The 27,485-nt window shown below is 34.5% G+C and overlaps 1 long non-coding RNA gene across 1 annotated transcript in view; it reads right to left on the minus strand.

The window, feature by feature from the left end:
* Positions 1 to 10,505: 10,505 nt before the first annotated feature.
* The window catches only part of LOC145665684 (uncharacterized), a 556,781-nt gene continuing 539,801 nt past the window's right edge, over positions 10,506 to 27,485 (minus strand). Inside the window, exon 3 of the long non-coding RNA XR_014127592.1 lies at positions 10,506 to 10,931. This is a non-coding gene — a long non-coding RNA (uncharacterized LOC145665684). The remainder of the gene's footprint in view (positions 10,932 to 27,485) is intronic.

Raw genomic sequence — 27,485 nt, forward strand, 5'->3', positions numbered from 1 at the left:
AAGAAGCTCTTAAATATTTTTGGAAGTGGGAGGACGACGTCTCCCTTCACTTTTACTCCTCTTCACTTTTACTCCTGGTTTTAACCAGTGACTTAAAATCAATATTTAAGTTTTCTTTTAAAACACATTTTTCTGACCAGAACAAAATGAATTATTTAATAACTATACGATTTTTGTTACAGTTTCAAGGACCTAACGTCCTCTTCATCAGACATTGAGAAAAGACAGATGACAGCAAATCTTATATCTTCCTCAGCCGTTAGTTAATATATATATAAATGAATATATTAACTAACGGCTGAGGAAGATATAAGATTTGCTGTCATCTGTCTTTTCTCAATGTTTGATGAAGAGGACGTTAGGTCCTTGAAACTGTAAGAAAAATCATATAGTTATTAAATAATTCATTTTGTTCTGGTCAGAAAAATGTGTTTTAAAATGTTATTGTGATTATCCAGAACCATGGAGTTTATTTATTAAGTTTTCTTCAATTGGTTTTTGATAGAAACGAAACCGATTTTGATAGAAAATCAAACCAGTTTGAAAACCAAAACAGGTTTTTGAAGAAAACTTAAACTGGTTGAAAAACCGAAATCGATTTTTGTGGTAACTAGAAGTTAAAATCTTTCGAGAATGAAATGGTAAATTTACTCCCTTCCTGATTTTAGCGACTATGATCCATGATTAATTTTGTAAAGAGTAGTGTCTATATTTTAGATTCATGAAATATGATGAATATTTCGTTTGATGCTTCTTAACCGAATCTACTACATAGAGAGAGTTAAAATCAGTTGTATAAGAAACATATACAACTAAAAATTGGCTATACAGTTCGTTTAAAATTATTTTAATATCTACTAAATCATACCATAATAATTATTTAAAAAAATTAAACTATTTTTATTCATTTTAAATCTTGTATTTCTTTAATACTTAACATTCATTTCGCAGAAATTAAAAATACACTTTAATCAACTATGTTTTCCTTACTTATCATATCTTTAACAGTATAAATAAAACAAGTTTAAACAAGTCTCGCTACAAGCTTTGTTATCATAAGGTACCGAACTATTGCCCTATAACTATTGCCCTATTATCGTTGCACAATGAAGACTGAGCGAGTTAATGCTTTATCCAACGATTTTAGATTTTTTCAGAAAAGTTTCACGATTACTTTTGTAAAATTTGTTCAATTTTGATACAATGACATATGTTTTTAATTTTTTTTTTTAGCTCGTCTCAGAATCTACACAGCTTGACGTTGAAATGTTGTCACGAATGAGGAGTGAATTTCTCCCTACCCCTCGATCAGTAGCGACTCGATACCATAATCTGAGGTAGTTCTGCACAGTTTGTTTTGTGTATATTGAATTTCCCGTTCTCAGTAATTGATTATAAAATATGCATACCAATCAGCATAAATTTTAGCACTTTAATCGTTATAAGTGACAATTAGAATTGGAAATTAACAAATATATATATATATATATATATATATATATATATATATATATATATATATATATATATATATATATATATATAACTTTACTGTATCATGCAACAAAACGCTATTGTTTTGATTATTGCGTGTCGGTGTATTTATAATTTTGTTTCAGGAGGAGCTATACACAACATAGGAATAAGCACTTTAATTTTTTCTTTCGGCTGCCGACAAGTTTTAATGAATTTCGAGGGAGCTTGAGCCCGATAGTTCTCCCCTAAAATATGCCATTGTTGTTTGTAACAACCTTTGAAATTACCATATCCATATCGTAAGAAACATACTGTTTTCAGATATAAAAATTTCAGATTCACGTAATGTCTACAAGCAGAATTTTATTAATACTACTGAATTATAGATATCTTGTTTTGTCGTTTGTAAATGCAAGTCCATCGACGTGTCTACTGCCGTGCAAAATATTCTATTACTCTATCATTCAAGTTCGGTGTGGTGGATATGAAATCACGCTTTATTGATAAGGTAGACAAAGCATTGAGTCTTTCCTGGCACATTGTGCTTCTCAAAAATGTTTTAACTCTTTTTAAATTAGAGAAGCAATTTTCTGCTTCAGCTGTTGTCATTGGGGGTAGTTAGAAGAATTTCCAAAAGTTTTATAGATTTCTTAAAATTGTCTCATAAATTGTGTTTGTTCAGAAAATTTGCACTAACTCGAACAGAAATATGATTTTTAAAGCGCGCAACAATTACGATGGACACCTTTATCAGTGTTGCCAACAAGTTGATACAAAAAGTCGCTAAATAGGAGATGAAATGACTCCAATTTTGGGTGAAAAGTCGCTAAAAAAATTTTCGTAAAGTTTTGCCTCTTTTATATAATATATATATATATATATATATATATATATATATATATATATATATATATATATATATGTGTGTGTGTGTGTGTGTGTGTGTATAAAATACGTGATCAATTCAAGCCATAATACTATATACGCTAAAAGAACGTATATGGAAGACTCATATACAGGGCGGATATAGTGGGGTGCAAAGGTGCACATGCACCCTCCTCTTCGTTGTAAACGTTTCGGAACAATAGACCGCCTGCTGCTTAAAGATGTCTAAAGGATGGAAAAAAGGAAAGACGTGTTGCTAGGCAAGGGGATTTTAGCAAGAAACAGTTGCTTGGAAGATGCTTTGTCCAGAGTATTGGAACTCTGCTATTATAGACCTGGACCTGGCAAAAAAGACCTGGAAACCCTGACTGGTTCGCAGTATGATTTATAGCTCTGGAGAAAGTAAAATTACCGAATAGCCACTATGGTCGCGTTCGCTACGGGTGGTTACGTTTCGAAAACGCATTCTCAAATAGCCTAACTCTTAGCATTTCCTCACTCACACTACAGATGCCTAAAGGCATTTTTAAAAAATCAACTGAATTAAAATGAACTGATAGATCAATTTTCCTTCAACGAAATCCAAATTAAGTTTAGAAAAACGAACAAAATTCAAGGTCTAGGAAAAATCTTACTTCACTTCTGCCCACGCTTCTACAGATAATCTGTTTGCTTCGTTAATGAAATATTTCTGCTTCTAAACGGAAGCTCTGTAAACTAAAGAACATTAAAAGCTGGAGTTTGTCCCCGTTAGAAGATAAGAGATAACAGCAATCAAAGCGGGAATATAGAGATAAATGTTATGTACTTTCCCAGCTCGTCAACATCTACACTGATTCAAATAAGTAAAAGGAAAATAAACATATATCTAAACTGATTCGAATTAATAGTACTTATTTTATGATAAGTTGTTCGCAGTACAAAAGTCGCTAGATTTGTAAATAAGTCGCCAAATCATCATTCCAAAATCACGAAAAAAGTCGCTAATCGGAAAAATTATTTTTTGTCATTATTCTGGAATGAGAATCCCCTAGATTTAGTGACTTTTCCCCCAAATTGGCAACACTGACCTTTATTAAAAACAAGAGAACAGCGCCTCTTGTACATCACATCGTGTGTTTTCGGCTTCTTCGGAAGTATTCGTGAGTTCTTAGCTGCTGGAACCTGGAAGTGCAACTCTAGTAAATCCTATCTAACAAATAAAGAAAACGTAATACAGCGCGGCTGGTGAAAATTTTGGCGTCAATGCTAAAGCATAGAGTAATCCGTGCACAGCTCTTGCAATATTGTTAAGCTTTAGAAGGCGTTTGCAGCAATTCTACGCTATATAGCACATCCATCACTACTTTTTCAGGACAGTGTTAGACGAGATATCATCATTACGTGTTATTACCTTGATTAAATTAAGTACAATTCAACTCAATTGAAAATACATTTATTCCACCAAAATAGCTGGTAGTTCTGCAGCACTTATAGACAAGCCACCCCTGCCCTCGATTAAAGAAATACATATGTTTCACGATAGTTTTCATGCCAAAAAAAGTATTCAATTTTGGCGCAATATGCCGCAAGGTCAAATGCCGTATATCTTTTCTTGAAGCTTCCTTATCGTCACCACTATCTGGAGTTCAAGTCTGCCAAATGCATTTATTCTTTTCTCCCTCGATTAAAAATGTTCTGTCATAAATTTCATAAAGATTTTCCGATTTTCATGGAAAATAAATGTTTTGTTTGAACATAAAATGAATAAAATTTTTAATTTTATCTCCCACAATTGAATGTATTTAGTTCAAATAAGTCTAAGTGCCAAATGTAAAAATTTTTCGGATATTAACCAAAAAACTATTTATAATTACTTATCAAAATGATCACAAAGCAAACGCCATCTTTAAGCGTTGTTATGAACTACAGGTAAACAGATTAGCTTAGCAGTTAGATTCTTTGCGTACAAATTTCCGTTGACACACATCATCCTACAAAAAGTGTGCTTACCAAAAGATGGCAGTTTAGCTCCTTTAGAACTAAATACGTTCAATTATGCCCTTTAAGCTAAAGAAGGAACATAATTAACTTAAATAGCTGATTATGAAATAATTAATGAAATCGAAATGTGGAAGGAAATGGGAGAACTCCGAAAATACTCACAGACACGAGCTTATCAGCTACAAACTCGCGTCATCACAAACCCTTCTCTCCAGAAGTAAACGCTCTGCCTATGAGTCCCGTTACACGTATTTTGTTTGAAATTATAGACTCTGTCTTGGGCGGAGTTGTTTCTGCTTGAAATTGGCGAGAGCGAAAAACGTAAATTCATTATATCTTATGAAAGCATATTAACCATAACTCCCCTAAGATTTACTTGATTTCATGAGATATTGGGAATGCTTTCATTATGGTTCCTCTATGGGGTCTTTTGTTATTGGGTAACATCACTCAACGGCAAGGATCTAACTTTAGTATTATGTTTGAAGATATATACTCATGAAACTTTCTTGGAAACTTAAGAATTACGAGTGTAGGCTACGATTCAAAGTGTTGATCTGAAAGGCGACGAAAATCTTCCACTATACAGGGTTATTCATAAAGAATGAACCAATTTCGAAGTCCTGCCCTGGGTACATCGTTTTCTCTCAACGTCCAGTTGCTTGTCGAATCTCGGAATGACGATATATAAGCAAAAGACGTTCTTGAGTTCCCAAAATCAGGCTCGGCTATCAGGACACAGCATACTTTCCAAGGCCAATTTAACAACTTTTCACCCTCTTCCAAGAACATTTTATGGTCGTTTCGACCGTTTAAAGACAGTGCAGCACAACCACAACGAGCTACTCAATGAATGTTGCAACACGTTTGGGAGAAATTTTTCTTTCACTAGTGAGAATTTCAAGAGATAACTTTTTTTTTTTTCAATTGAAAAATATACTTAAGGACAAATAATTATTACAGAGTTGAACTTTACAGATTATATCTTACTTCTTGTGTATTTCTGGTTTCTGTAAATATATATTTAAGCGCGCGCGCGCGCGTGTGTGTGTGTGTACGTGAGAGAGAGAGAAAATGAAATGAAATGAAATCTTTGAGTTTTACGCCCCACGCTTATGCCGGTGAGGCTAAAGGAGACAGTGATGATGAGTAATGAATGAAATGGTGGAATGAAGAAAGTGGGAGGAAACGGGAGAGCCCTGAGGAAACCCACGCACACGATGTTTGTCCACCACAAAATTCACTTGGTGGGGGCTGGGATCGAACCCGGGACTCCAAGCACCAGAGGTGAACCGTGAGAGAGAGAGAGAGTATATATACCCATGTTTTGGTCAATTTTCCTTTTTGATTCACTGTATTATTAATATACCAATACCATATTCACGAGGAAAATAAATGTGAACTAAAGATGGGGAATTCGTGTTATTATTAAGTTTGTCGTCGCGAATTCAGTAGAGCAATTTGAAACTTAAAATATATAAAACAATAGTCATTCCTGTTGTCCTGTATGGTTGCGGAACATGGTCGCTTACTCTGAGAGAAGAACGTAGACTGAATGTATTTGAGAACAAGCTCCTGAGACGAACATTCGGACTCCAGAGGAACGAGAATGGGAGAATGTTTGTAACGAGGAACTGGATAATTTACACTGTTTACCAAATATTCTTAGGATCATTAAGTCTTGGAGGCTCAGATGGGCAGTTCATGTAGCCAGAATGGAAGAAAGTTGGAACGCTTTTAAAGTTTTAACTGGAAGTCTAATCGGAATCTTTAGGAAGACCTGTGAAGATGCGAGAATAATATTAAAATGGATCTCGCAGATATAGAAATACAAAGTAGAAACTGGATCCAGTTGGCCAGGGGTAAAAGTGGACCTGAAAAAGTAGGGGAACAGTAGGTAGTGGCATGACGTCACGCCGTCACCCCTGCCTATCTTTGCCCATTGTAATTTTTTAGAAACTGGGGAGATGCCTTACATATTTTTTGGAAGTAGGAGGACGGCGTCTCCCCCCGCGATCCCCCTCACTTTTACTCCTGCAGTTGACCAAGAAAGCTTTTGTAAACGCTCATTGAACCTCCGGGTACCATAGGCCATAGAGTTAGTTAGTTAAAATTATTTTTTATCATTTTTGCATTAAGTATTGATATATTGCAAACTTAATAATTGTAATAGGAGTTATAGGTATGTTATAGTTGAATAATAAATAAGTAAGTAAATAAATATCGTGTTTAAATTGTAAGCGCTCCAAGTGTTGTCCACATTGAATAGGAGATACAACTTGATGATGAGTAGAATACTTGGTTCCGAGTTGAAAGAACTTTCCCTTAATAAAATATAAACTCAATAAAATATACAGTTTCTCTAAACGGAAAGTTTCTCTCGCTTCTACGAGGTGCGTTCGGAAAGTAACCTTCGATTGGTTCTTGTGCGTGAAGTATGGGTCAAGTGTGATAAGTGAAAGAGTTGTTCGTGAATGGGTTCGTTCATTTAAAAGTGGACGAACAAACATTCATGACGAAGAGAGAAGTTTCATTCCATCAGAGGTTACTGATGAACTCATAAAGAAAATTGATGGAAAAGTTCGTGAAAAATCGATGAATTATCATCTCTTCATGCATATGAAGAAGTAGCTTGGATCTCAGTGCTTTGGTGATGATGAGGAGCTGAAAGATGCGGTGACAGACTGGCTCTAGGCGCAGGCGGGAGATTTTTATTCTGATGGAATTTTTAAGCTAGTACAGATACGTGCTTGAACGTTTATGAAAACTATGTTAAAAATAGAGCAAAGTAGTTGTTTTTAGATTATATAATAAATTCTTATTATTTACTTTGGTGTTTCTCTTTTTTAACCAATTGGAAGCTAGTTTCCGAACGGCCCTCGTACAATGTACAATGTCAATAATTACGAAATTTAGAGTGCAAAATAGTTTTGTTAGAACATTATGGATACGTGGGACAGGCCGGTAGCCAGCCCAAAAATGTAGGGGGGGGGCGACCCAACCATATTATAGTTCATTACCATATTATACTTCATTTCCAAACCTTCCGTGAAAATTTTTTGCGGGGCAGTGAAAATTTAGGGGGGTCCCTAGTCCCCCGTGGATACGGGCCTGACGTGGGAGTAAGCTTTCAACTTGGAGTTTTCTGCCTTTATTCTGCACGTGTTTGAAGTCCAAACACTAGAGTCATATCGTAAATTAAAAAGGAAAACAAAACAAAACAAGACAAAAAGAAAACTATAAGTATCATTCAAATTTGATAAATTTTACGAAATTTATCATTAAAGAGAAAGGAAGGACACGAATGCATGTTAAAATGAACAATAGAAGATGGACTATACTCGCTTCTACCTTTACCCTTTATGATGATACGTATACAGGAAAATACATATAGAACACACTCCTTGTATTAACACTATTTCTATAACATGCATTGGGTGCTCGCCAATGACATTTAGAAATGATTAAATATTAAAATAATTGAAGTCTGTGTACATTGGAAGGTGTGCACTGAGTAAATCTCAAGTTAGGTTGAAGTCTTTTGTATTAGTCTGAGAGCAATTTATTTAATGGACTTCACAAATTGAGGTTGCTTTTTTATATATAAACACAGAGAGATGAGACGTTCCATTACATTAATGGCAACTTTATAGTTTGAGCAATTACATTTGTTCGAAGCCGAACTAATCATCTGCAGGTGCGTACAATGTCAGAAGACATTTTTCATCTCGCTAAAAATGCGTGGAAGCTAGTGGCGGATTCATAGGAAGACCGGAAGAAGCGATGCCTTCAAAAGGCTTCCATTTAAAATGTGCATTATTGATTTCGTTAGGACATTCAAACACGACTGTGACAAGCCTGGCAGAGAATAACCAATTTTTGATTTGATTTTAAGTTTAGCGTCTCTTTTAGCAGTGAGGCTATGTGAGACGTGGACCAACAGCTTAACATGGGATCCGAACAATATGAACTCCCACCGAGAACCCGAGTTTCCCCACTCCAAAATCGTGTACGCTAATCGTTTAGCTAAGAGGGAGCTAAGAGAAATAACCAAAATCCGTGGTACTCAGTACAAACAAATTGTTTGAGTTGTGAATATTTCTGTTCCTAATTCCTTGGGTCTGTCGTGGTAAGCCCCAAAGGATCAAGTTCATGATGTTTATCCTTTGCACGAACAACTATAGAAAGGACCACAAGAATCTTTTGAATTGGAAATTTATATCAAATATCAATTTGAATTTATATCAATTGGATATTTATATTTAGGATCTTGTGCCACAGAAAAAAATGGGATACGAAACAAGATCTGAATGGGATTTCATTCGCTTTGATTTTTTCAAATACAAAGCTTGAGCTACTTACAGAAAACCTCACCGAATCTGATATTGTTGGGCTGCAAAATACAGGATGTTTGAAAAAGAACTCCCTAGTTTTCCACTTCTCGCCACGTTTTTTTTCTATTTACAACACTAACACACACACACACACACACACACACACACACACACACACACACACACACACACACACACATATATATATATATATATATATATATATATATATATATATATATATATATATATATAATACGTCCTCACTTCCGAGACTGGGAAACAGACTTTTGCAGTTTAATACAAATATTTTATCTTGGATATATCTAGATAGAATTGTTAAGAGGTACTTCATGATAAACTAAGTTAAGGAAAACAATATCTTATTTATTCAGTAAAAATCTACCATCAATCCTACCAGAGTCAAATACCTACAAAAGCAAACTTCTATCTACTATGTATGGAAATTGTCCTATCCGGCAGCATTGATTTCCTTGCTTCGTAGTAGGATATCTCATTTCTTTTTACTCACCCATTCGCGAACATAAAAAAAAAAAAAAAAAAAAAATCTACAAAATAATAGACGTGAGTGTTGGCTACCGACATAATTGCAAGCGACTTTTGTGTGTATACATTTATTCAAAATACATTGAAGATTATTTTGCTGGCGGTACAAGGTGGTTGTTTGACTACTTGTGTGAATCTTCCAGCTTAGACTAATGGGTAGAGTATATACATTTTAGTTCATGAGGTACCGGTTTAATTTTCAGTAGGATAGCATTGAAATAATCTACACAGAGACAAAAAATCGAGTGCAATTAAACGCAGAATCTAGCTTTATTGGCGTTGCTTCTGCCACACCAGAATTACATTCTATGCTGTGATGCAAATTTTCTGTGTGCCAAAGCGTCATTTAGAAATCACCAAAAATTCGGCAATCGGGAAAATGATTTTTTCTCTCCGTCTTCAAAGTCTAATACCCTAGATTTAGCGACTTTCCCCCCAAATTGGCAACACCGCCTCTCCGGACTTTCTAGGCAAAAAGTCGCCTTTTCTTCTTTCTCAGTGTGCTGTACAGTAGTTCAGATTCTACTTTAAACTGTAGTCTTCCTGTTGTATGTAGCCTTGTTGCTGAGAAAGGACATAAATACAATTATTAATATCATCATATCTCATTCGTGATCTTCGTTGGTTGTAGCATTCAAAGCAGGACCCCTTGATATAAGCAAAATTTCGCGTTTTTCACTGACTTACTACTATTCTATTGATAAAATCTATATAAATCTCAAACTCAGGGGGGGCAAATGCCCCTCCCTGCCCCCCTAAATGACGCCCCTGATCCAAAGATTAATTGTTTTTTTTAAATTGCCACCCATTTTTTTTCTTTTTTTTTTTGGAAGAACTAGCGTTCTTATCCATAAGCGAATTTAAACAAGTGGAAATTTTATTTGGTTTATTCTAAAATCTTCATTTCAAGTGTAAATACAAACCGTCCTACAAATCTTTTAAAAAGAGTGCATGACCAAATGTTTTTAACAAGACTGTGCAATCAGACATGCTTGCAAATAAAGTAAGAAGTATTACCTATGATATTTTCCACACAATATTCTGGAGCCAAAAAAGTTATATCTTCGCTACTGTCCATTATTACTGACAAGTAAAATTACGACAGTATACAGTGTATTACTGTAATCTGAAAGGAAAAGAAATGACGTAATCACTATGATCAAGTTCGTAAATGTGATTGGTTGCTAATAAAGTTCGTCGATAGAAAAACAGGAAAAGAAAGGTTAGAATGTTAAATACTTTGAGAGTACTTACCGCGTGTACTTTTGTGGCTCAGTGATTCATCAGTTCCGTCAAAAGGTGGCAGCATTGAGGGCCTCCGCGCGCGGGAACATATTTCATCTTCAGTCGCCATTATCCAACACTTTTCTTACTTTTATGAAACAAAATCAGTTGTATTCATTTTCTGATTTAGAAGATTCACAATACTAAATTGTAATCACTATTTAGAGGTTTTTCATGCAAGTTCTCTATAATATTCATTTCACACCCAAATTAAATACAACAGTATTTTGTTGAATTCGAAACAAGCATCAGTCGAACAATTTGTCACTATTTCTTTTGTCTTCTTGAAATGTAGTATCACTCTAATTAAGCACAGAACAACAGCTATCAAATTTTAGTATGTTCAGTGACTGGATTCTGTGTTTACTTCCGTTGTTGATATTCCGCCTATCACTGCATGACCTATAGGAAGATATAAATAGAATGCCAATGTTATATTTGGAACAGATTGCAATGTCAATATCAACAGTACTATACAGTGGCGTATTTAGGGGGAGCTTCCGGGCTTAAGCCCCCCCCGAAATCTTCTTACTATAGTAAAAGATCTTGCAGAATTTTCACATTTTCAGGCAAAGCCCCCCCCCGAAAGTTAGTAAAGCCCCTCCCGAAACAAAATCGTAAATACGCCACTGGTACTACATAAATCTTACTTTCTAAAAACATGAATAATTGCTAATATTTAAATTAGTTATGACTATAACATTCAATTTATACAAAATACAGTTCATAATATTACTTGAACATTGGCAATAAATAAAAAAAAAAGTTACTATTTCTCTAAACAATGGCTGCGGTTTATGGCTTAGTATTAATCTCCAATAAGAAAGATTTCTTGCTCGTTCTGAGGTGATGCATTATTGATGTAAACATCGTGTCAGAAATGAAATGAAATGGAATTTCTAATTTTTTTTTGGCTCACGAATAAGCCTTTTAAGCAAAGGGATGATAAATGGATGTCAATAATTGGTGGAATACAAATCTGAGGAGACGGGAGAACCTTAAAAAAAAACACGCACACGACGTTGTCCATCAGAAGCTTGTGTTCCAGAGGATCAAACAAGGGACCCTTTGCATCAGAGGTGAGCACTTTACCACTGAGCCACCGTACCAACATTTTGTCAGTAGGTTCTTTCGTGGGTTCCAGGACCTGCCGAAAGACGTGACTATTGTTCTCCCTGCCCTCCCCAAATGACACCACTGATTTATACCAACTAATGAACACCGTTTCCTGTAATTCTTGACGAAAATAGTTTTGTTAGCGAATTAATTTTCTAACACAATATTTACATAAATAGAAGTTTGGCATCTGATGTTCCTATGTGTAGCCTAGTATGTTCGTACTGGTCTAGTTAAAAAGTGGTTGTGGATTCGATTACCGATGGAAGAGCGGTTGAAATTTAAACATATTACGGTGGTTCGAATTCCACTTTAAAACTGTAGGTCCACGTCTCATGTATCCTCAGCGTTTACAAAGAGTGTTCCTTAACCTCAATACTTCTAACTAAAACTCAATATAATTGAACGCGTAATTTGTAGGTAAGTGCTTAATTTGCACAACCCCTAAAAACAACGTCCAGACGGGAGGCCATTCGGTACCAGTTTTCGCAAAATCCTGAGACAGCAATGAAACGCAAAAAGTCATTATAATAGTTATGCCTATTAACACAAACTAGCAAATGTGAGGCCGCGGTGGCTCAGTGGTAGAGCGTTCATCTCTGGTGCATGGGGTCCTTGGTTCAATCCCAGCTCGCGCCACGTGAGCTTTGTGATGGACAAACACCGTGTGCCTGGGTTTTCTCGGAGTTCTCCCGTTTCCTCCCACTTTCTTCATTTCACCATTTCATTCCATTCTCATCATCATCGTCTCCTTTAGCCTAGCAGGCATAATCGTGGAACATAAAACTTAAAGATTTCATTTCATTTTAAAGATGAAATTTTGCTTTCCTTTGACGAAAACCGTTACGAAAAGTGCCAGCAAATGTGCCAATATGATTGTGTGGAGAGGAATATTTAAGACCATTTGTCTTGTATAAACATTCAAATCAGTAACACGGAAGAAACAAAAGCCGTTGCATTGGTTATACAGGGTGTAAAGGAAAGGTCGTTACCAACTTCAGGAGGTGATTCCTGAGACCAAAACAAAAGAAAAAGGCGTGTTGCAGTTTTTCGATTTCAGCTTCGGTTTCGAGATACAGGGTTGCCAGTAGAAATCCAAAATCGACTCCTGTCAATTGGAACTGAACACAAACATGGGACAAATTTCAGGAGGTGATTTCTGACATCAAGACAAGAAGAAACGTCCTCGTGCACCTTCTTGAATTTCAGCTTAGAGATAAGGGGTTGCCAACTTGGAATCCAAAATCGACCCCAGAAACGAGTGTACGATAGAAAAGGACAACAATGACTTCTCTGCCTTATATATTACATACACTCAATATCGAATACTTACATGCGTAATAATGAGACAGTGCAATATGCAAACTAAACTCGATATACTAGGATGGCAACACTGACAAGCTGATGGCATCACTTGTTCTCCCTTAATCCCCAGCGTATTGCTACACATTACCTTCTGACAAACAACTTTTCTGATAATGTTTTGCGTCTGATTTTCATGGTGAAGTATTACGTGTAGTCCCATTGGACGGAATTGCTTTTTGGAGTCCAAGTTGGACACTCTGTATCTCGCAAACGAAGCTGAATCCGAGAAACTCCAAGAGAACTTTTCATTCTTGGTTTGATTTCAGAAATCACCTCCCGAAGTTTGTAACGACATTTCCTTTACACCCTGTATGTACATGAAAATATATGGGGCGTTCAGAGCACAAAGGATTCAAGTTCAGTTATCACACCTGTGAGAAAAAAGGCATAAAGCTCATACGCTACGTTTAAATACATGAAAAAGTTAATACTTTTTTTTTTTTTTTTTTTTTTTTTTTTTTACCGTGATAAGAGTTATTCACAATAGCTATCTGGACACAAATCTTTTTAAGCAATGGAAATTGCGTCAAATGGAGATGAATATGAGATATATCCAAAATGACCAGAAAGTGGAGTTGAATCCTTTTTGCACTGAGCGCCTCAGACATTAAACAACTTCATAATAAGCGGACCGTATGCACCATGTATGCAAAACAAAGACTAAATTATTCATGTGACATGCGACCCTCGAGACACAAAGCTTGTTACGTGCAGTCAATAATTTAAGGGGGGGGGTATGATTAACTCTCTCTTTTTCCTAGTTTGTGAAACAGGCTGCAATAACAGGCAATTTCCATCTAAAATAAAGTTTCAAGAAAATATGCACAAGTAATTTACAGAACATGGTGAATATTTGTTTTCCGTTTTTTTTTTGTTTTTTTTTTAATGCTGCGGTAGCTAACATGGCTATTTAAGCAGAAAACTTTTCTCTTGAATATACAGAATAGAACAAAATCAAGTTTATAGTTGTTTGTATGGGAAAATGTCATGCATGTATATTACAAAACAATAGCTTATTAATTCAAGATTATGTCGAGCTTCTTCGTGGCTTTGCGTATATATTTTCGGCGCGGGAGATTTGCATTCGATTTACAATAGAAATTCAAATGGTTCGGATCCACATTAACTATGCGCATCCCATTAAGTACAGGGTGACTATCGAATCTTAGCCCCCCCCCCTGCGATCAACATTAGCTCCATGATTGAGGGAGACAAATGAATATAGAAAGTGAATAATGATGGACGAATTGGTAAAACCCACAGACACGATATTTTCCATCACACATTTACTTGGGCGGACATCGAACCAGGAACCCCACGCACCAGAGGTAAGCGTTCCTACTACTGACCCACCGTGCCCCCCCTCACAGTAATCGAAAGTTTGAGCCCCTAGTAAATGGAGCGATTTTGAGAAAAATATTTGTTCATACATTTTTCGTAAGCCGACCCATTGTATAGGAAGTCTGTGACCTACTTTTACCACAATAAAGAGAAAAGATTGAAAATTGAAACAATCTTTATAAACTTAGTTAATCGATTTTAGAGAAGAGCTAAAAAAGCAGAAAGCATTTTTTAAAATAACTTTCAAAAAAGCGTTGAAAGGCAGAAAATAATTTAGAAAGCACTAAGAATGCAGAAAATCACTTTAAAAAACGTAAAAATGTTGCTCTTATCAATTTACAGAAATTAAGTCTTTGCTAAATCCAGAAAATAAGTGGCAAATAATAGAATCAGAACTACAATAGATAATAGCTTAATTATTTGGGTTGGCACAGACTTAAAATTTTAATTGATAATTGTAACATTTTAGGGTTTTCAGAAAATATTTTCTACATTATAACACTTTTTATTATTATTATTATTATTATTATTATTATTATTATTATTATTATTATTATTATTATTATTATTATTATTATTATTATTATTATTATTATTATTTGCTTTTGAAAAGTCGGTAATAATCACTTTTGTAATAAACATTCAAATTTTAGAAGGTTTTAATCATTTTAATACTAAATAGCACTGAAATAGCCTACCAAAAATACTTTCGTTTATTTATTTTGTAAAAGCATTCTTTTTTCTTTAAAAAACGTTTTCTATAGTTATAATTTATTTCAATTTTCAGTCTTTAGTCTGTATTTTAAATCGAAATGTGGAAGACAAAAGTTTTCCTATCCTTCTTGCCGAAACAAAAAACTTTGTTGGAATGAACTTAACAGAACCCCTAATCGTCTGCAACCAGCCACATTTTGCAATATTTTGGGTTTCATAAGCAGCAAGGACTTGATTTTTTCTAAATAATTTGACAAATTTTACATTAAAACGACAAGATATCATAGTACGAAAATTATATAAAAATATCACATTATTATCGACGGGTTTACGTTTCTGTACAATATTTCAGGCCTTCTAGCTAATGTGGATGTACATTGAATTAAGTTGCAAGAATTGTATCTAACAAACAGAAAAGTAAATGAAATGGAATCTTTTAAGTTTTACGACTCACACTTATACCGGCTAGGCCAAAGGAGATGATGATGATGAGAAATAAATGAAATGTTGGAATGAAGAAAATGAGAGGAAACGGCAGAACCCCGAGAAAACCCACTCGCCCGTGTTTGTCCACCACAAAGCCCACTTAGCACGAGTTGAGATCGAACCACGGACACCTCATGCACCAGAAGTAAACGCTCTACCACTGAGCCACTACGTCCCAAACAAAAAAGTAAACTAACGAAAGATTTGTGAAAGGAACGAGAAAACGATTCCCCATATAAAACAATAGATTGGAAAGACTGAAGAAAATTTTAAGAAAGCAAAAAGGATTCACTTAATAACTTTAATACGTTCAATGTAAGAAATGATATTGATAGCTCATTTAAGAACTTTATATCGAACTACTCAAGTTCGTTCCGATTCTCATTTCAAAAACGTGACGAGAAATACCTTTTTAAATTCGAGACGAGACAAGACACGTAACAATTCTCGTCTCATTTTTGAGACCAGAATCAAGTCAAGACAAGAAATTTCACGAGTTACATGCGTAACACTAGTTCACCAAAGTCTTAAGAGATCCATACAGTAAATCGATAACTGTTGCACAGTTTTTCGATAACTGAACGATAGTTTCTGCAAACTGCGCAGTTTGGACAGGTTTTCAAGCAGTTAATTGAATTGAGCAACAGGGCCGCCTTTGCAACAATAAACTGCGCAGTTAAATGATTTAAATGTGCAGTTCTCTCGGTTGACATCCTGCTTTTGTGATAATGGCATCTGATATAGTAAAACTAAGGGGAGGGGTCTTGCTGGATGTCATTGGAGCGTACCGTTTCTTTCTAGAACTATGGGACTTTGAAAATCCACAAGAGTACAGACAGCAACATACGATGTATTAATCACAAAGTTACAAATTAACTCGACGCGTAACACAACAATGTTGTTTAGAATTATCATTATGTACATTCTGAGAAGAAGACGGGGAAGTTATTCATCCCAGGAACACTTTCTATATTTTTGCTTTACAGAAGTGTATACATATTTGTGGAAGACTAATTTACAAAACATGTCCCTGATAGTTCGATATTTCATCTTTATACTGTAAAAATTATACAAAGGGGTTGTACCAAAGAGAAGAATACCAGAACATTTCTTTTTTGTTGGGAAGTCATTTTGTCCCTTGGTGCATACCCAGTACGTACAAAACAATAGTAGTTGTTGTACACTCATATCCAAAATGATTGTCGCATATCTATAACTGTCTTCTTGTAAGAATATAATTTGATAATGATTTTGCAGGGTAAAATACTGATACTATGTGTATAATTGGGAAATGTATATTTGTGGTAAATTTTATAGGAAAGAATTATACGAAAATACGAATTATTCTTATACGAAAATTAGAATGAGTAAAACAAAATGTTGCTAAATGGACAAGAAAGTTTTATTTTCGTTTTATTGTTATTATTTACTGCTCTTTTGACATGAAATTTGCCACATACATGTCTTTGCCGATTATACACATACTAACATTATAAGAAATACCAGGCAAATTCGTTTTCAAATTATATTCCTACAACAGCATATTTATAGACATGCGACAATAATTTTGGACATGAGTGTACCTAGGGACATGATTAAATATAATGATAATCGATTATTTTCAACGACTGATTTAATTATTACAAAACTAACGATAAAAATACTATCCAGGAATCATGGTCTCTTTCATCTTTCTCTTTAGAGTTCGAATAGTTGATTCATAATGTGATTTTAATAACAAAAGACACAATATGCGTTTTAAAACAAATACATTGTAGTTTCAGTAGATCATTTATTGAAATAACATGCTATAAAGATGGAATTAGGTATTCTGGGTTTCAAAACTTGATACATTTGTAAGATAAATGGTAATCATTATCTAAACATATTGTTCCTTGGTACGAACATTGCCCAAATAATAAACAAAACCTGTGGCGCATGGTAGGTCAGTAGCGCTTACCTGTCGTGTCTAGGGTCGCAGGTTCGATTTCCGGTCAAGTAAATTTGTGGTGAACAACATCGTTTCCGTGAATTTTCCCAGGTACTCTCTCTCTCCTCTCACATTTTCATTCCACCGATTCTTCCATCATTATTTACTTGCCTTAATCACCCGTCTCCCTTAGCCTAAAGGGACGTTAAATTCAAAGATTTCATTTCATAAATAAAATTCAATTCTAGAACATAAGTACACAATAAATTAAAATTATCCATATGTAAGAACAGTAGATAGATGTATAAATATACTGCAATATTTGTACTTCACCTACACTAAAAAAAAAAAAAAAAAAACTACTTTTGACAACAGTATAACACTTCACACATATTCACCCTTTTACTGTGTTTTCTATGTCCTAAATATATGTACAAAATGTGTAAAATGTATGTCATCACTGTTTTAGAACTGTTCCTGGGGAAGAAGCAAGGATGTTATAAAATAGAGGATCTGCCCATACATATCTTAATCATATGAACTGAATGAAGCCAAAAAAACAACCGAGCATCGTCTAAGCCTGCACGTCTGATTGGCTATTCTCGTTTCCGCCATGATTGTTGGCTCGAAACATTGCAATCTTAGTGGCGCGGGGTGGGCAGAGTAGGTGTGGCGAAGCTGTGACGTATGGCTTCACGAGTTTGTTGTATGGACAGATCCTCTATTTTGTAACATCCTTGGGGAGAAGTGTTTTAAATATATATGTCATACTAGATGAACATTTTTAGAGAATGAACGCTTTAGGACACGCGAGGCACACTTTATAAACACTATTTCATCAATTTTCCCCACAACATTTGTACTAAAAGTGTTTAAATGGCATTCTGTTTTTACAGTGTACATTTATATGTAGTAAGAAAATAGTTAAAAAATCAAAAACCAAAAATTACGTGTTTACACACAAGAAAAAGAAAACGCAACTAGCCTTCTTGCTAGCTAGTACCATTGCCGTATTACTTCGAGGTACGAAAATCACTCTTGGAAAAATGACTTTTCTGGAGGAAAGAAAGAAAGTGTGTTGGAAATTCAGGAGGGCTGTATATCTCTTGTTTCTAGGATAAGCAACTTCCCTTACTGTACGGAATAATCAGTGTAAACTGCTTTGAGAAGTACATTGCACAGAAAATGTATAGGAACTGAATCAACTGAAAATGCAGCAGCTCGATAACTTGAATGTGCCCCGCATACTTCAGTTCTGTGTATCACTCAGTTTATTTGAGTACAGTTGGAATATAAGGGAAAGCTGAATGTATATGGGAATATGTTTAAGATCTCACTTTTGAAGTGTTAAATGGTTCACAATATAAGAACTATAAATTAATAAAATGATACAAGCAAAATGAAGAGCATTTATTAACGTTCTATGATACGGTAACCATTACACAATGTACTCCAATAATAAATATCATTTAAATGTTATATCGCACAGTTTGTGGGCTTCTCGTGATGTGGAATGATTCTGATAACTCCTACACGAAATTAAGAAAGCGATTAGGATATAAATTTCATAAATGAAAATAGAAAACGAGTCGAGAAAAGGTTTCCGAGAATCGAAACGGGACGAGACTTCTATAAAATTTACGACAAGACTTTATTTCTCTTCCCGTCCCGTTTCATCGTCAATATTACTGATAGTTTTGTGTTTAAAACTTTGCCACTCAAAAGTCTCTTGAGAGCAATAATTAATATGAACAATAAAAAAAACCTAATATTTTTCTAATAAAAGAATAAATGAGATAAAACTCATTTTCTTAGCAATCCTCATAAAGTTGGAAGAATCGTCGCTGAAGAATTCACTGAAGTGATTAGCCAACTCATTGAGAAGCTGATTGAAGAACGAATCATAATTGCTTTCACGAATCCGTCAAGTCACTGAGATGGAACTCATTTTGTGGTTTGTCACGTCTCAAGTACGTGTTCAGAAGTCAAACAATGTTTTCCTTTGTGGAGTCAAGAGAGTGATAAATATGATTTAGATTCAGAGAGGTTCTTTTTCTTCTTTTCTTTTCCTTTCTCATTTTTTATTTGCTGTTTTAACACGATTTTCTTTTGATGTTTCTGTTTGGTAGGATTCTGGTTTCTGTACACTCAGTTATTTCTAGTTCAGTGCTTCACTAATAACCACATTTTGCACTATTATGAACGTTTAGAAGAAAGAAAAGAAAAAAGAAAAAGAAAGAAAAAATAGAAAAATGTCCAATTATGAGGCATAAACTAATCAATATATATATAATTGAACTGTATATGGATGAGCAATGGCCCCGATTCTAGGGGACCGGGGGCTCCGGGGCCCCCTAACGCTCATATAGCCCCTATGCATTTTATGAATATGTATTTTTATACTTATTTTATTGTTATATGTATTTTTTACGAATATACAATATTTGGTATAATTTGAATTCAATATGTCTTAAAATCCTCAGCCTTCTTGGACCCTCGTTTCCAACCAAACCAGCATCTGAATGGGCCCTCCCAAAGTTACAGAGAAATGGGGAACATTAGGGATGCGCACGAGACTAGTCGAGACAGGATTTTCCTGACAAAATTCGAGTCGAGACACGGTTCTTACAATAGAGAAATATACATTTTTCGAGTCGAGACATCACTTTTACAGCACATTTTTGAGACGAGACAGCCACAAATCTTGTCTCGTGCTTATCCCTAGGGAACATGAGTTACCTTGTTCTCGTGTGTAGTTTTCGAGAAATCGAGAACAATAAAACTTCTTGTAAACCTAAAAATTACGGTTACATTTTAATTTTTATTTAATTATAATGCTGTCTAAACATGAAACATATATGAATTGATAGAACGCGCCAAGCTGAACATAATGACAAACTCGAGATGTAAATTTTCATTCGTAGAACCTTCATTATAATTTTCCCGTCTTTTTTTTTTTGCTTTTTTTTTCTGTTTCATTTATCTATTTTTTCATTTGCTTCATTAACTATTCATTTTCATTTTGAAACGCTTTTAGAATTACAGTTGGACCTCGATTAACGGGAACCTCGATGTAACCATGGGACGTAAAGCTTAAATATTTTATTTTTATTTCATTTCGAACCTCAATGACTCGAATTCCTGGATAAATCCAATTATTTTCACATCCCCTTGAATTCTTCATAACATGCAATGTTAAAATAACCTCTGTAAGTCGAATGTTTTAAAAATTACAACCTCGATAAATCGAATTTTAAGGGTTTCATAACTATATTTAAAAACTTCGGAAAATCGAATTTTCGTATTTGCGAACCTCTACAAGTCCACATTTACCTCTATAAGTTGAGTTGAGTTGATTTTGAGTTTAACGTCCCGTTCAGCAGCGAGACTATATGAGACGTGGACCTACTGATTAACGTGGAGTCCGAATCACATGAACTTCCGCCGGAAATCGAATCCAGGTCTCTCACACCAAAGGCACGTACGCTAACCGCTTAGCTATGAAGTAGCTCTCCTCTATAAGTTGAATCTCTTGATGTGAATTCGATAACTCGAAGCTATTACTCTATGCTTTGAAGTAATTGTCATTGTAGCTAGTTCTGTCATTGTTGCTAATGTTTACTGTAATTGTGTTTTACTCACATCTAGACATAAAAGTCCTCCCTCCTGGGGCCGCTGTGGCTCAGTGATAGAGCGTTCACCTCTCGTGCAAGAGGTTCTTGGTTCAATTCCAGGTCGCGCCAAGTGAACTTTATGGTGGTCAAGCACCGTATGCGTGGGTTTTCTCGGGTTCTCCCGTTTCCTGCTACTTTCTTCATTTCACTATTTCATTCATTTCTCAAAATCATCGTCTCTCTTTAGCCTAGTGGTATAAGCGTGGGACGCAAAACTTTTCAAAGCTAAGATTTGAAAGCTCTTTCTCCGCCTCTGTCTAGGTGAATAACTCATCTTCTTCCTTTGAACTTTCACAACTTCGAATTATACAGGTTGAACGAATAAAACTTCGAATTATACCGGTTGAACGAATAAAACTTCGAATTATACAGGTTGAACGAATAAAACTGCGAATTATACAGGTTGAACGAATAAAACTTCGAATTATACAGGTTAAACGAATAAAACTTCGAATTATACAGGTTGAACGAATAAAACTTCGAATTATACAGGTTAAACGAATAAAACTTCGAGTTATACAGGTTAAACGAATAAAACTTCGAATTATACAGGTTGAACGAATAAAACTTCGAATTATACAGGTTAAACGAATAAAACTTCGAGTTATACAGGTTGAACGAATAAAACTTCGAGTTATACAGGTTAAACGAATAAAACTTCGAATTATACAGGTTGAACGAATAAAACTTCGAATTATACAGGTTAAACGAATAAAACTTCGAGTTATACAGGTTAAACGAATAAAACTTCGAATTATACAGGTTGAACGAATAAAACTTCGAGTTATAGATCTACAGGTTGAACGAATAAAACTTCGAGTTATACAGGTTAAACGAATAAAACTTCGAATTATACAGGTTGAACAAATAAAACTTCGAGTTATACAGGTTACATAGTCACTTTTAATGTGGAACGCGGAACCTCAGTTTCTTAAATTTTTGTTGTGACCACGTTGGATAATTCGAATCTCGATTACTCGCAAAACTCGATTACTTGAATTTTTATGTATTCCTTTCAGCTTCTACTTATCAAGGTCCCACTGTATTTTTTCTTAACATTGGTTTTATAATACAGTGAAGCCCTTCAATAACAGATACTGATGGGACACAACTCTTTGTACATATACGGTTATTCGAAAAGTGCGCTGGTTTTGGATCGTCTGGCAAATTTTTGTTTCTCGGTTGCCGACACTGTTTTGTATTGTTGTCCTGCCCATTCCGATCGTCGCCTTAGTTTGAATTTCTCGCATTTCTTCAATCTGTGTCTATCCATGGAGCAGTTTACTATGGCGCAACGGGTGCTAATTGTGAAAACATTTTTTTCTCAGAACGGAGAAAGTTATGCAGCAACTATCAGGCGACTTCGCGCAGTTCTAGGGCGAAATGAGGCACCGAATGAATCAACAGTTCGCAGTCCTATGAAAAAGTTCATTGAAACAGGTTCAACAGTGAACGTTAAAAGTCCTCGGCTTCGTCGTAGTTGTCGTTCTGAGCAAAACATTGCGGTGGTTCCTGACAGTGTGGTTGTTAGTCAAACAGTCATAGCGAATTTCACGAACAGAATTAATTATTGCATGCCAGCGTAGCAGAGGAGGCGCAGTATGTACATACCTGAAATCCGAATGTGTGATGAACATATTTATGATTCTTTTAAATGAGTTTTGAAAAAAAAAAAAGTTCATAATTTGCTATAACAAAACCGCTTTTTGAATAACCGTATAAATGAGAGGTTTCACCACTGGCGGATCTATAAGGTTAAAACTGGGGGGGGGGAGGGGCTGCCATACCCCAGACTATGAGGAGTATATCATGAGTTTACTATAAAGTTTCAAAAATATATAAATAATAGCTTAAATTATTTTCGTTACTCTGAAAACTGGTGTTCGTTGGCCCCCGGCCCCGGGATAGATCCGCCACTGGGTTTCACAAATTTAGATTACTCACATCTCGTGTGCTAATTTCTGCAGTATACTGAAGATATACATCAGTGGCGTATTTAGGGGTGGCTATAGGGCTCAAGCTCCCAATGAAATAAATTTGTTATATGCACAACTTCATTAAAATTTGTCTTCACGCTAAAGGAAAAATATAAGTTTATTGCCGTGTTGTGCATAGCCCCTGACGAAACAAAATCCTAAATATGTAACTGATATATATTGATTACAAACACTACTATAGGCTACTCTCGAAATAATGTATTCATTGTAAGAGTTATTGGAGAAATTCCTCTGTAAAGAAATAACAGTAACCCAAGGAGATGTGTTATATGCGTGTGGTGTGAAAAGTATAGGCCTATTGATTGTGTGAACAACTTTTTCTTAATTATAAGTTATACCTCAATTAATTTCCTTAATTCGCGTGCTGACTATTAACAGTTTCAGTAATAGGTATGTAAGTCAGCAATGGACTTATATACCTATGCATGTTTCACCTTCATATCAGTTTAGTGTATTTTTTTTTAAAGATTTTTATATCAGCTAGAAAGAAACAAAATAGCTAAATAAATTAAATGACAAATACATCTTTAGAAACGTCATTTTAAGGTGAATACAACGTTTATGAGTATTGTTCGGTGGTATTGTTATAATATTACTCCAAACAAATGCTCTTTCATTTACATGAGATATGGAGAAGGGAACAGTGCCTCAGTAGTTGACCGCTTAGCTCTGGGGCGTGGGGTCCCTTGGTTCGATCTCCGGCTAAGTAAGTTTGTCATGGACAACATCGTGTCGGTGAGTTTTTTCGGGGCACTTTGTTTCCTCGAGCATTATCATTCCACTAATTTTTCCGTCATTCATCCATTCACTTACCTTAATCATCTCTCTCCCTTAGCCTAAAGTGCATAATCGTTGAACGTTAAACTGTAATTTACATAAAATAAAAAAAAAAAGAAAAAAAAAAGAAACAACCGAATCGTAACATGGAAAGATCCAAATTTGCTTCTTATTGTCATCATTGGGTGGAACTGTTATAATCTTTTTTGTTCTTCACTCATTTATGTTCCTGCATGCACTGTATACATTACTAGAAGAAAAGGAAAATGATCTTAGTACAAAACATTGCTCCATATTCATCAGGAAAGTGTCGCAGAACAACGAAACTGACAACAAATTTCAGAATAAAGAGTTCAAAAAATTTCATCGCTTGATGTCAAGCAAATAATAATTTATTTTAGCTACGAGCCCAAATAAGTATCCTACACTACCAAGAACCAACCACCATCCCCAAAAAGTAACTGAAAGGCTCATACTACGTTATGCCCCAGCCAGACTCGGCCTTAGTCCATCTACCTTAAAAAAGATAGCCTATGTTCTATTCAGACGTAGGATTGAAGGTTTTAGGAGTAAGAAATAACCCAATGAAACATTACACAACCACACACAAAAAATAAAATTTCTGTGCACTGGACCTCAGGGTATGGATTTAATGTATTTTGTTACACATAATACAAATTTAGAAACCCCAGGGTATGGATTTAATGTATTTTGTTACACAGAATAAAAAATTTAGAAACCTCAGGGTATGCATTTAATGTATTTTGTTACACATAATACAAATTTAGAAACCTCAGGGTATGGATTTAATGTATTTTGTTACACATAATACAAATTGAGAAACCCCAGGGTATGGATTTAATGTATTTTGTTACACAGAATCCAAATTTAGAAACCCCAGGGTATGGATTTAATGTATTTTGTTACAAATAATACAAATTTAGAAACCCCAGGGTATGGATTTAATGTATTTTGTTACACAGAATAAAAAATTTAGAAACCTCAGGGTATGGATTTAATGTATTTTGTTACACATAATACAAATTTAGAAACCTCAGGGTATGGATTTAATGTATTTTGTTACACAGAATCCAAATTTAGAAACCTCAGGGTACGGATTTAATGTATTTTGTTACACATAATACAAATTTAGAAACCCCAGGGTATGGATTTATGTATTTTGTTACACATAATACAAATTTAGAAACCCCAGGGTATGAATTTAATGTATTTTGTTACACAGAATAAAAAAATTAGAAACCTCAGGGTATAGATTTAATGTATTTTGTTACACATAATACAAATTTAGAAACCCCAGGGTATGAATTTAATGTATTTTGTTACACAGAATAAAAAAATTAGAAACCTCAGGGTATGGATTTAATGTATTTTGTTACACATAATACAAATTTAGAAACCCCAGGGTATGAATTTAATGTATTTTGTTACACAGAATAAAAAATTTAGAAACCTCAGGGTATGGATTTAATGTATTTTGTTACACATAATACAAATTTAGAAACCTCAGGGTATGGATTTAATGTATTTTGTTACACAGAATCCAAATTTAGAAACCTCAGGGTACGGATTTAATGTATTTTGTTACACATAATACAAATTTAGAAACCCCAGGGTATGGATTTATGTATTTTGTTACACATAATACAAATTTAGAAACCCCAGGGTATGAATTTAATGTATTTTGTTACACAGAATAAAAAAATTAGAAACCTCAGGGTATAGATTTAATGTATTTTGTTACACATAATACAAATTTAGAAACCCCAGGGTATGAATTTAATGTATTTTGTTACACAGAATAAAAAAATTAGAAACCTCAGGGTATGGATTTAATGTATTTTGTTACACATAATACAAATTTAGAAACCCCAGGGTATGAATTTAATGTATTTTGTTACACAGAATAAAAAAATTAGAAACCTCAGGGTATAGATTTAATGTATTTTGTTACACATAATACAAATTTAGAAACCCCAGGGTATGAATTTAATGTATTTTGTTACACAGAATAAAAAAATTAGAAACCTCAGGGTATGGATTTAATGTATTTTGTTACAAATAATACAAATTTAGAAACCCCAGGGTATGGATTTAATGTATTTTGTTACACAGAATAAAAAATTTAGAAACCTCAGGGTATGGATTTAATGTATTTTGTTACACATAATACAAATTTAGAAACCTCAGGGTATGGATTTAATGTATTTTGTTACACAGAATCCAAATTTAGAAACCTCAGGGTACGGATTTAATGTATTTTGTTACACATAATACAAATTTAGAAACCCCAGGGTATGGATTTATGTATTTTGTTACACATAATACAAATTTAGAAACCCCAGGGTATGAATTTAATGTATTTTGTTACACAGAATAAAAAAAATAGAAACCTCAGGGTATAGATTTAATGTATTTTGTTACACATAATACAAATTTAGAAACCTCAGGGTATGGATTTAATGTATTTGGTTACACAGAATCCAAATTTAGAAACCTCAGGGTATGGATTTAATGTATTTTGTTACACATAATCCAAATTTAGAAACTCCAGGGTATGGATTTAATGTATTTTGTTACACATAATCCAAATTTAGAAACTCCAGGGTATGGATTTAATGTATTTTGTTACACAGAATCCAAATTTAGAAACCCAGGGTATGGATTCGATGTATTTTGTTACACAGAATAAAAAATTTAGAAACCTCAGGGTATGGATTTAATGTATTTTGTTACACATAATACAAATTTAGAAACCTCAGGGTATGGATTTAATGTATTTTGTTACACATAATCCAAATTTAGAAACTCCAGGGTATGGATTTAATGTATTTTGTTACACATAATCCAAATTTAGAAACCCCAGGGTATGGATTTAATGTATTTTGTTACACAGAATTCAAATTTAGAAACCTCAGGGTATGGATTTAATGTATTTTGTTACACATAATACAAATTTAGAAACCCCAGGGTATGGATTTAATAAAATATATAAAATAAAGTGCTCAGACGCGCCTCTTCGGTTTCGGCACCTGAAGATTTGAACCGAAACGGGCTATCATGATTGCAATCTTGTCTTCCTTCTTTATTTCATCATTCATTTTCCTTTTTTTTTTTTTAGAGCGGGGACAAGGACAAGGACAAGGACGAGGGCGAACCACAACACATTGAACAGACAAAACAATCAAAACAAAACAAAAATAAAATAAAATTTAAATAAAAAAAATCCACAAATCCTTACTACTAACTACTATTCTCTAATGATTATTTGTCTTCTTTAACTAATCAAACTAATCTACTCTACATTCTGTCTCAAGTCGAGCTTAACATTGATCCTATCATAAATATCATCATTCATTGCTTTTTTCCTATACTTAGCTCATCCATGTGGTATTCCTTCTTCTTCTTTGTTTCATTTCGTTCAGGTTTTCCCTGTATGATTAGGTTTTTCACCTTTGTATATAATTTGATTCTCTCCTCTATGTTTTTTATTAATTTACCACATTCTGCTACAAAATCACTAAACACACACTTCACT

This window comes from Thermobia domestica, chromosome 12 (genome assembly GCF_964235325.1).
Source record: "Thermobia domestica chromosome 12, izTheDome1.hap1.1, whole genome shotgun sequence".
In the NCBI taxonomy this organism is placed as follows: domain Eukaryota; kingdom Metazoa; phylum Arthropoda; class Insecta; order Zygentoma; family Lepismatidae; genus Thermobia; species Thermobia domestica.